The sequence below is a fragment of the Heloderma suspectum genome, chromosome 1 (assembly GCF_057233095.1).
Source record: "Heloderma suspectum isolate Gila_16-S chromosome 1, 16-S_ref, whole genome shotgun sequence".
NCBI classification, from domain to species: Eukaryota; Metazoa; Chordata; class Lepidosauria; order Squamata; family Helodermatidae; genus Heloderma; species Heloderma suspectum.
Window position 1 is genome coordinate 372744824 of NC_139458.1, and position 12067 is coordinate 372756890.

Genomic DNA, 12067 nt, shown 5'->3' on the forward strand with positions numbered 1-12067 from the left:
CGATGCCTTCATGGTTATCTGAATGTGTATAACACTATTTTTATTGCCTGGAAAACATTTATCAATAGGATATTAATAAGCATGCATTGATTTTTACTGAGAAGAGAATAAGATTTATGAAAGCCAGTATTATTACATGACAAAAATTAGAAGACAGAATCAATAAAATATTATTTCTTTGAGATCCAGAGACAACTTCCCCTCAAAATCAAATAAAACCAATGTAATAGTCCCACTTGGAAAAACAAATAGGCTTAGGTATGCATTGAAGTCTGCATCTATCAGGTAATTGTTTTTGAGAAGGGATAGCTGTTTTGTAATGAAATGAGAATCACTGACCATGTTTGAATTCAAATATATTTCTGTTTTTAGACAAGAACAATCTCTAACAGGAGAGCTTGGGTGCGTAACCCTTTTTCTACCTGCAGCTGCCAACCCAACCTTCTTTCCCCTCTGCCAACCCCGCATGCCTGTGTTCTAGATGCATGTTTCCTGGAATCTGGGGCAGGCATTGCAAATAGTGGAAAAGCAATGGAGAAAAGTTCAAGCACGCCCTTCCTCCCCACCCCCTTTTTACCAGTGAAAATTGCCCCCTCTTGAAACAGCTTTTCTGTAAAAAACAACAACAAAGGCCACAGGAGTTTTCTTACAAGCATTTGCATGGAGAACTTAGTTACTCTTTAAATGGGGAGAGAAGTAGAATGGGAAACCATATCCTTACTTGAATATCCTACATGCAAATTGATGATACAGCAGATTTCACATTTTTATGTTCGCTTGATATACCTTTCTTAGAGAACATACGATACACTGTTTGGCAAAGCTGTTCTCCCAGATACCAAAAGTGTATTTTTAGGAAAGCAACACCTCTAATTAGCGGAGTCCTTGAGAATGTATTTATGGCTGCTGCTGACTAGCTACTCGTATATTTTACAATTAGTTCTCATTAAACATTCATTGGATTTTTCTTGTTAGTCCTCATTCAGCTTGCTTGTATGCAGCCCTACTCAAAACAACTGAACTATCTTTTCTCTTGGGTCTCCCAAAAAAGGCTTTTAACATTTTTATGAGACTAACTACTACAGTTTATTAGTACCAGTCAGACTGCAGTCTTCTATCTGTAATGAGTTGACTCTTCAAAATAAAACTGCTGTCACCTTTTATTTTACCTTGAAAGATAATTTCAATCCCATGCAAATTGTACTTGATGTAACCAACATTTTCAACAATTTCTAGTACTGAATGCTCTGATGGCAGAAGCAAGGCACTTTGCTCCCTGGCTTGCAGATGAAGCAAACTACCAGCCTGGTTTTTTCTGCAGATGGCTGAAGGGCAACTTGTTGGCTGAAGGGCACCTTCTTCTGAGCAGCATGTTGCTTAGCTGTTGACTGCCCGACAATCCACCCATTGTAATAGAACCATCCCCAGATATAGAACCTTACTCTGTATGTGACTGAATTTGTGAACGTTGCCCTTTAAAGTGGAGTCTGCCACTCTCCATATTTAAACTAAATTTATGATAGAATAATAACTTTACAAAGCAAGTTTATGTAATTTTAACATGCCCAAAGGCTGGAAGGTTTTCAGGATGAACAGAATGGGTATAATCATTATTTGGGTATAAGCATTATTTATCTGCATAAACATCTAAGATGGTAAACACCTGGGTGGATATAAGCTGCACTAGTAAATATATATGGGTTTGGGTTGTAAGAGGATGTTAGTTAAGCCAAAGCACATTTTCCTGGAATTAATCTCATTGTAATGAACAACTTTATTATGAACTCATACCCAAATATAGTACAGGAAGACTTAATACTAGTCTCCTCACTTGTTTTGTCTATCCCTGCAGCTGGCTTCCTCCAGGGCTACAGCAGTAGCATGTTTGTGGAAGGGGAGAAAATGAAGTTGGACTGGGACTTCTCTGGAACCAGCTGAGGATGCCTAAGACTGAAAAACAGTAGACTGGAAGCCAAGTAGGGAGAGCTACAGAAAGTAGCAGTAGCAAGAACTGAATAAATGAGTGAGGTGAAATAGGATTCAGAGCATGTTGCATTACTACCTACTCCATGATTCTGGTTTCATGGGCATGCTTGGGAAGAAAGAATATATATGTTGGCCATGAGAATGTGGCTTCATGGGTGTTAGAATTCACAGTCATCTTTTCAAGATGGTTCTAAGCAGGCTTTTCAATGTCCACACTCTAAACTAGCTATAGGCTCAAGAAAGGCAGCTGGCTTTTCAATATAAAAACTACATACAATTGTTATGTAGTATTATAAACCAAAACTCAGGAATGAAACCACAGAATGAACTTCAGAGTGAGTGAGGAACAAGTGCTGAGTTGATCCAATACACAGTGGAAGTTTGTCCCTTAACTCCTAATTGGGTAAGGATGGCCACATGACTGCCACCATATCTTACTTTCATTACAAAGAAGAGTCTGAGTACAGGCATTTGAAATATATGTCTGCCCTTATTGCAGGCTATTATTCTTTACCGAGAGGTAGGTTTGCAGTGATTTGTAGATAGAATGTTCTATTTTGTTTCCTCCTCTGTCCAGAACTCCTGCATTAATATTAAGCCTGTGATTATATGGTTCTTCCAGAAAGATGCCCCCTAACGTTACCAATCCAAAGACACTGTCCAGCTATTCCAACTCTCCCTCCTTAACATTTTTTTTTTGTGGTAAGCAAAAGGACAGAAGTAACAGTGAGAAAACACAGGAGGCTTACAAATGTAAGATGATGTAATCCTGCCTGCTGTCCAGTTCCCCTTCCTGGCCCACCTGCCATGGCATGGTCAGGGACCCAACATGGCACATACTACTAATGTGAATCCATTTCTAACCACCCTGGATGTGGCAAGATCACAGCCACCAGGTTGGCCTAGTCTTGATGTCACATCCCTTTAAGGGGATCCCCACCGTGGGGGAGTGGGGAGCCCAGTCCCGCTCACCCTCCCAGACTGATCCAGCTCAATGCCTATCATGCCTACATTGTTGTGACGTAAAGCAAAATAAAATAAAACATCTATGAATACTCTCCTGACTGTGCAGATCAATTTATTTACAATGGAAATAATCTTGCAATGAGGAAGGTGAAAACCCTGCCCCATATCTGTCAGTTGGAAAGCAGGTAAAATTCCTTCCCAGCCCCAATATATGGCAACTAACTTCTGTCCACTGCGAGATCTATTGCAGGGGTGGGTTGGTGGGTGGATAAGTGAGCGACGGTAATGCCTAGACTGCAATGGAGGCCCCACTTTTATGGGCTTTAGGCGAACCAGGAGTTCTCACTCTGGTCTGCCTTTTTGGCTCCACCTCTGCCAACCTAATCGCAACACTGATTGGCTCTGCAGCCTCCCTGTTGGAAGGTACTGACACTGCAGCACAGCTGCCTCCTCCCACCACCCTCCTTCCTTCCCTCACCATGGGACCAGCATGCTCCCACAAACTACAGCTACCCAGTAAGCAGGGAACCTGGCTTTCAAATCTGTGAAATTTCCAGATAACATGGAACTTAAAGCAGATCCCCAATTGCAGACAACATAAGGTCAGATGAATTTTGCACCTGTCAAATTGACACTGACCATAGAGCAGGGAATGTCTGTTCTGATCTAGGATACTGATTTGGCCTTTGACTATTATTTGTTTAGTATTTACTAAAGTTATAAAGAGGTTGTTCCATTCACCTCTTAGTCATTTTGTGTCATGAACCTTGTTACATTGAACCTGGGTTTAACTGACCTTCAGCTCTCCTGTAGAACAGTCGGGTGCAATAGAAACTGCCCTTCTGGACTAGCCAGAGAAGAATCCTGCCAAACATGGACATTGGTCCTGCCAGGGCTGTGTTTTTACAATTAGCTGCTTGGTAATTTCTTCTATAGTTTCCTTTGTGTTATTACAACCATTACCTTCCTATCCCAGTTCCAGGACAGATAACTATTTGTGCAAGACTTATACGAACAATTGGTGCAAGATTGACAGGAACATGGGGAACCAGTTCTGTAGGATGCAACCATAATCCCAGGAACATGATGGAAAGTATAGTTGCAGGAAGTGATAGAGGGATATTGTTTTTAACTAATTATCCTTTACCATGCAAATTAAGAGGCATAGCATAACTTCTGTCCCTGGCTAATACATTCTTGCTAATAGAGGAATAGTTTACTTTATGCAGGGAGTCAACAACATACATTTTCAGATCATTTTGACTTCTGAAGTGTTAACTAAAAGATAGCCAAAGATTTGACCTTTTAACAAAATTGTTTTATGATCTGCAGTGAGATTGAGTGGTTTAGAAACACAAATGAGTTAGTTTTTATTTTTAGTAGCCTTACTAAAAAAAAATACAGCTGTACAAAACTTTGCCATTCATGTTTGAACTAAACAATATTTTTGAGAAAGTTCTTGATGTTCTAGAACATAGGTAGGGAACCTGTGGCCATACAGTTTGTGTTGGCCTACAGCTCCCATCAACCCCAAACATTGGCCATACTGGCTGGGACTGATGGGAATTGGAACATCTGGAAGACCACAGGCTCCCCACCCCTGCTTTAGAAGACAATTGGAGGGAGCAATCCTATGGCCGCTAGACAGCAGCTAGATGGCCATAGGATATCTTGTTCTTTGGGAACCAACCTCACAGCCTGCACTCCGAAGTTGCTTCCCAGAGAACTGACCTCCCCCCACTTCCATGCTGCCTTGGAAGCAGCGCAGAACAGCCCTGTCCTCTGCGCTCGCACGAGAAGCATGGAGCGTCTGAAAAGGGGCATGTCTAGGGGCTTTTTGGGGTAGGGAGGGTGGAAATGCCTGTATAACACATCCAATGTGTCATACAGCAGCCTCCTTCCCTGCTCAGCCATCCCGTGGCTAGACAGTCACAATCGGCTGTCTAGATGAAAATGCAGGGCAGAAGGAGCACGGAGGGAACGATCCCCTCCGTGCTTCTCCTGCCCTGCTTTGGATAGGTGGTTGCCTCCGAGTTCGGAGGCAGCCACCTATCTGGATAGGATTGCACCCTAAATGTACTACATTCTTCTAAGTCCAAGCCAAGAATCCTATAGCCATGCCCTGCTAAAGAACTAAACACTTTAAAAGTTGCTTGGCAAAATTCCAGAAAAGCATACCTTTCGCAGAACTCCAATAGATCATATATACACACTGCAAACATAGCTATCTAGATCTTCTCATGAACAGTGGGGGCTGCTTTAATTATCTTTTTGGAAAAGCACAGCAGCCTCTGGCACATGCCTGCTTTTTCCTCCACAGGCATACTGTTGCTAAAAATTAACATGGAAATTAGATCTGAAAATACATAACAGAGTAAATTCTGAATAATATTACTATAGTGAGGAGGGATGATATCACTTCAATTTTACATCATAGTACAATCTTTTCCTTCAGCAAAGGAGATCGTTACCTTGTTGTGGTGCTGGAGCTTGAGCACCTCAATGATGTCATGAGCTAAACCATGAAGGGACACCCAAGACGGGAAGGTCATGGCAGAGAGGTCAGACTAAATGCGATCCCTGGGGAAGGAAACGGCAACCCACCCCAGTATTCTTGCCATGAAAACTAAATGGATCAGTACACCCAGAGATACGTCGGTATACCATCGGAAGATGGGACTCCCACGTCAGAAGATGGTCAAAATGCTACTGGGGAGGAACAGAGGATAAGTTCAACTAGCCCCAGATGTGATGACGCAGCTAGCTCAAAGCCGAAAGGATGGCTAGCAGCCGATGGTGCTGGTGGTGAACGACATATCCAATGTTCTAAAGATCAACACACCATAGGAACCTGGAATGTAAGATCTATGAGCCAGGGCAAATTGGATGTGGTTATTGGGGAGATGTCAAGATTAAATATAGACATTTTGGGTGTCAGTGAACTGAAATGGACTGGAATGGGCCACTTCACATCAAATGGCCACCAGATCTACTACTGTGGACAAGAGGACCAAAGAAGAAATGGAGTAGCTTTCATAATTAATAATAAAGTGGCTAAAGCAGTGCTTGGATACAATCCAAAAAATGACAGAATGATCTCAATTCGAATTCAGGGTAAGCCATTTCACATCACAGTGATCCAAATATACGCCCCAACCACAGATGCTGAAGAAGCAGAAGTAGATCAGTTCTATGAGGATCTGCAGCACCTACTGGATAGTACGCCAAACAAAGATGTTATTTTCATTACAGGAGACTGGAATGCTAAGGTGGGTAGTCAAACGACACCTGGAATTACAGGCAAGCATGGTCTGGGAGAACAAAATGAAGCAGGACATAGGCTGACAGAATTTTGCCAAGACAACTCACTGGGTATAACAAACACTGTCTTCCAACAACCTAAGAGACGACTTTATACATGGACTTCACCAAACAATCGACACCGAAATCAGATTGACTACATCCGTTGTAGCCAAAGGTGGCAGACATCTATGCAGTTGGTAAAAACAAGACCTGGAGCTGATTGTAGTTCAGATCACCAACTTCTTATTGCACAATTTAGAATCAGAGTAAAGAGAATAGGGAAGACCCACAGATCAGTTAGATATGAGCTCACAACTATTCCTAATGAATATGCACTGGAGGTGAAGAATAGATTTAAAGGACTACATTTAGTAGATAGGGTCCCGGAAGAACTATGGACAGAAGTTCGCAACACTGTTCAGGAGGCGGCAACAAAAAACGTCCCAAAGAAAAAGAAAACCAAGAAGGCAAGATGGCTGTCTGCTGAGACACTGGAAGCAGCCCAAGAAAAAAGGAAAGCAAAAGGCAACAGTGATCGGGGGAGATATGCCCAATTAAATGCAAAATTCCAGAGGTTAGCCAGAAGAGATAAGGAATTATTTTTAAACAAGCAATGCGCGGAAGCGGAAGAAGGTAATAGAATAGGAAGGACAAGAGACCTCTTCCAGAAAATTCGAAACATCGGAGGTAAATTCCAGGCAAAAATGGGTATGATCAAAAACAAAGATGGCAAGGACCTAACAGAAGCAGAAGAGATCAAGCAAAGGTGGCAAGAATATACGGAAGTTCTGTATAGGAAGGATAATAATATCGGGGATAGATTTGACGGTGCGGTCAGTGAGCTAGAGCCAGACATCCTGAAGAGTGAGGTTGAATGGGCCTTAAGAAGCATTGCTAATAACAAGGCAGCAGGAGATGCCGGTATCCCAGCTGTACTGTTTAAAATCTTGCAAGATGATGCTGTCAAGGTGATACATGCCATATGCCAGCAAATTTGGAAAACACAAGAATGGCCAACAGATTGGAAAAAATCAACTTATATCCCCATACCAAAAATGGGAAGCACCAAAGACTTCAAACTATCAAACAGTGGCACTTATTTCACATGCCAGTAAGGTAATGCTCAAGATCTTGCAAGGTAGACTCCAGCAATTCATGGAATGAGAATTGCCAGATGTACAAGCTGGGTTTAGAAAAGGTAGAGGAACTAGAGACCAAATAGCCAATATCGGCTGGATACTGGAGAAAGCCAGGGAGTTTCAGAAAAACATCTATTTCTGTTTTATTAACTATTCTAAAGCCTTTGACTGTGTGGATCATAACAAATTGTGGCAAGTTCTTGGTGGTATGGGGATACCAAGTCATCTTATCTGCCTCCTGAGGAATCTGTATAACGAGCAAGTAGCAACGGTAAGAACAGACCACGGAACAAAGGACTGGTTTAAGATTGGGAAAGGAGTACGGCAGGGTTGTATACTCTCACCCTACCTATTCAACCTGTACGCAGAACACATCATGTGACGTGCTGGGCTTGATGAAGCCAAGGCTGGAGTTAAAATCGCTGGAAGAAACATTAACAATCTCAGATATGCAGATGATACCACTTTGATGGATGAAAGCGAGGAGGAGCTCAGGAACCTCATGACGAAGGTGAAAGAAGAAAGTGCAAAACCTGGGTTGCAGTTAAACCTAAAAAAAACCACCAAGATTATGGCAACCAGCTTGATTGAGAACTGGCAAATAGAGGGAGAAAACGTGGAGGCAGTGACAGACTTTGTCTTTCTAGGCGCAAAGATTACTGCAGATGCTGACTGCAGCCAGGAAATCAGAAGTCGTTTACTTCTTGGTAGGACAGCAATGACAAATCTTGATAAAATAGTTAAGAGCCGAGAGATCACACTGACAACAAAGGTCCGCACAGTTAAAGCAATGGTATTCCCCGTAGTAACCTATGGCTGCGAGAGCTGGACCATAAGGAAGGCTGAGCGAAGGAAGATAGATGCTTTTGAACTGTGGTGCTGGAGGAAAATTCAGAGAGTGCCTTGGACTGCAAGAAGATCAAACCAGTCCATACTCCAGGAAATAAAGCCAGACTGCTCACTTGAGGGAATGATATGAAAGGCAAAACTGAAGTACTTTGGCCACATCATGAGAAGACAGGATACCCTGGAGAAGATGCTGATGCTAGGGAAAGTGGAAGGCAAAAGAGCGGCCGACCAAGGGCAAGATGGATGAATGATATTCTGGAGGTGATGGACTCGACCTTGGGGGAGCTGGGGGTGGCGACGGCCGACAGGAAGCTCTGGCATGGGCTGGTCCATGAAGTCACGAAGAGTCGGAAGCGACTGACCGAATAAACAACAACAATCTTTTCATATATGTAATATTTGTGTTCATGTAGCAAATGCATTCTATGCCCAGTTGCAGATAAAATGTCATCTTTATTTCCACTTTTCTGGCACTCAATATTCCATGTGGCAAACAATCCTGCACTGTATTCATTGCACAATTATGCGCCACACAGCAATGGCTAGAATGCATGTTGCATGAAAAATGGGTGATGATTCTTAGGTCATGTAGGTTGTTCTTGGGCACACCTTTTCTCTCTCAGGTAAACTCATGCACAGAACCTGTGCAGGCACATTTAAAATAGGATTGTTGTTGGAACAATATAATTATTCATATGAAAAAAATGTGAATACAATTGTACATATATTGGAAGATAACAGGTATATACATATTAATATTATAGTTTGTTCAAAGGATCTTAAAGTCCATCCAAAAAGTCTTATAGCTTGCATTTTATCTCATAGAGCTTCACAGAGCTCAAACCACAGGCTGATAATTTCTCCTGCTCTAACGTCGGTAAGTTGAGCCACAGCTTGGAGAAAGAAGTACAAATGCACCAATTTTCACTTCTTAACTTGCTGTACCTGTGACAGTTTGCTTCAGATCAGTTTGAAATTTTGCACAATTATATATCTATCTCATCAGGTACAAGTGCCAGGTTTCACATTATTAGCTCAACAGGTGTCATTTGTATAAGCAGTACGATTTTGAGGCTTATAATGGCAGAACCGTGTGTGTGCGTGTGTGTCTCCCATGCCCCCTTAATTCCACTAACAATGAAAGCTATGATTTTGCAAAGAGAAATTCAGAAATTACATATGATGTGGTATTTTTTAAATTACTTTGGCTTTTGCCTTATGAAAGTTCTGTACAAAGTAAATTGAATTAGAAAGAGATGTTCACAAGTGGTTATATTTTATTTGCAATATTTTTTAAAAGGCTTGAAATATCTCCCTAAATTCTACTCACTGGGCCACCACAGTGGTAATATGGTCCACGTTTGATCTCAAAGCAACCCAGGCACAATATTTTGAATATACAAGAACAAGTAAATCTGTTTGTTTTTCTTTTGTTCATATACATTTAATGAAGGTCTTGTGTGAGGTTTGAAACACAGCAAACATGTAAATACAGTCAGCCCATATAAAACTTCTTTTTATGCTGTAATTATATTTGACACATACAGCTTAGCAGACCATTGAGGGCTGCATTAAATGGGCTATTATTGTGGGTTGCTTTTGTATTTCTAAAATATATACTAATTTGCAAAATAAGCCACTAGAGCACTGAATCAGTTGTCATTGTGTAGTGATAAGATTGTTGATCCCTTTGTAAAAATGTTGCTTAGATTACATTATTGTACTTGTCTTTCTCTCCCCTGCTGCTGTAATATTCCCACATTTGGAATGCAAAATCCTGTATCACTATCAATATTGAATCAGGATGTTGTTGCCGTATCCATGTCTGCACTGCACATTCTTACCAGTAGAGGGCACTCATATCCCACATAATCTCTAGAGTCCGCTACTCCGCTTTGGGATGGAAATCATTGCTGTCCCAATGTGATAAATGGGCAACATTTTTGAATTTGCCAATCCATCTCATAGTCTCAGTCATGCTACAATTAGGCAAGTAATACCATGTAGTTAATAATTTGTAGGAGGCATTTAGAGGTTGCAGTTACCTAATGATACTGGAATATATATACACGAATTGCCACACTTCTCAGTTCCTGTGTAAGACCCCTTTGCAGCTACTTTCCTGTAGCACAGGTTGGGCCCATGAGCCACTATGAGCATTTCTGAGGCCCCCACCTGGCCCCCCCACTGCCATTACTGCCACCCCGAAATCCCAGCAATTCTGCTGGGAGACAAGGTGCATGGGGAGCGTGCACCATTTCCCACAGAGTTTTGTTCCCCACAGCCAACCAAATGGCTGCTTGCTGTGCTGTCAGGAGCATGATTCTGCTGGGAAACAGGGTGTGCACTGTTTCTGTACAGTGTACTGTAATGCTGTGGTGCTGAGAAGTGTGCACGCAACCACGTAGACTGCACCAGTCAAGTGGGTCTCTCCACCCACCCATTGCTAACTCTCCCAACTGGATGATTTCAGTGTGGAAAACCCAGATTTGCTGCATTCACACATAGTGCAGTCTGCAATTATACTATGGAGAAGCAGCTCCCCTGCCACTGTGGGTGCAGGCAAAGGTGGCCCAGGTGATCACGAGAAAATAGATAGACCTACCAACATGGATAGATACATAAAAGTACCTTTTTTGCAATTCTACAGGACTATGTAGTGCATCCATCTATGCATATAGTCTGGAGGTTTGTGTATGGACAAATTCTTAATGGATACAATCTTTAAAATAGTTTAATTATTTTATACATTTTACTCAGTTTTATGAATTGTTGTGCTAGATTTATTTTGACTTGTCTTGTTATTGACAGAAAGTTATTGTCTTGTTATTGACAGAAAGTTGTCACAAAATTTTCACCTGATGAGAATTTCTGAACTATTATTACTCTGATTTAGGGCTAATCTGTATATTAAATTTATCAGAAGCTGAAACAGCTCCAGATAGTGTTTTCTTGGATTGTCACCCAAATGTATCTCACAGATAATTGGCTGGAATTTTTCCATGCCAGCAGAGAACATTTTGTGGCTGGTGCTGGCACAGAAACACTCCACACATTAAGCTGTGCAACAGGCTACAACAAGAATGTGGAGAAGACACCACCCAGAGGCAATTTCAAGCAGTGCCACATGATAAAATTCTGGCAGCTAGCCCTCAATCAGGAGAGGACAACCTCCTGCCCATGGAGGGTTGGGCGCCTCCACGGGCCTCCCCGCTCCCGCATGCCCTGCCTGGGCAGAGGTATCCCCTTGTTCTCTCTGATCAGAGATAAGGAGAATCCAATCGGAGATAACAAGGGGATGCCCCCACACTCAGCTGAGGCTCATAGGACCAGGTCCTGAAAGTGCTGGCCAAGTCCCAATTGGGACACAAGTAGGGTGGGAAGGAGGTGCTCGCCTCAGTGGTTGCTTGCTTGCAGGAGCCAGCTCCTGCAAGGACCAGCTGAGTCGCTTTCCATCCATGCAGCTCCATGCCTCTCTGCATGGAAAAGAAAAATGGGTGGGGGCAATGCTGATGATGTAGTGGGAGGGCCCTGCCTCCTTGACGTAATCCAGCCCACCAGACTTGATCCAGGGGGAAATCTGGCCCCAGACCAAAAGAGGTTGCCCCCTGCTGCCCTAAATGAAGACATTACCAGGACACTGCAGTAGATTAAATGTTTTGGCTTCCCCTGGTGAGCTGAACCAGTGGCAAATGATCTAGGTTTCCTTTTGCAAGGCAAACCCCAATTAACTATGCCCCATAACCTTGCCGAGCCCCTGTGTAATTTGAGGTAATATCAAATAAGTGCAACTGCTTTTGTGTGTGTGTGTGTGCACCTGTCTT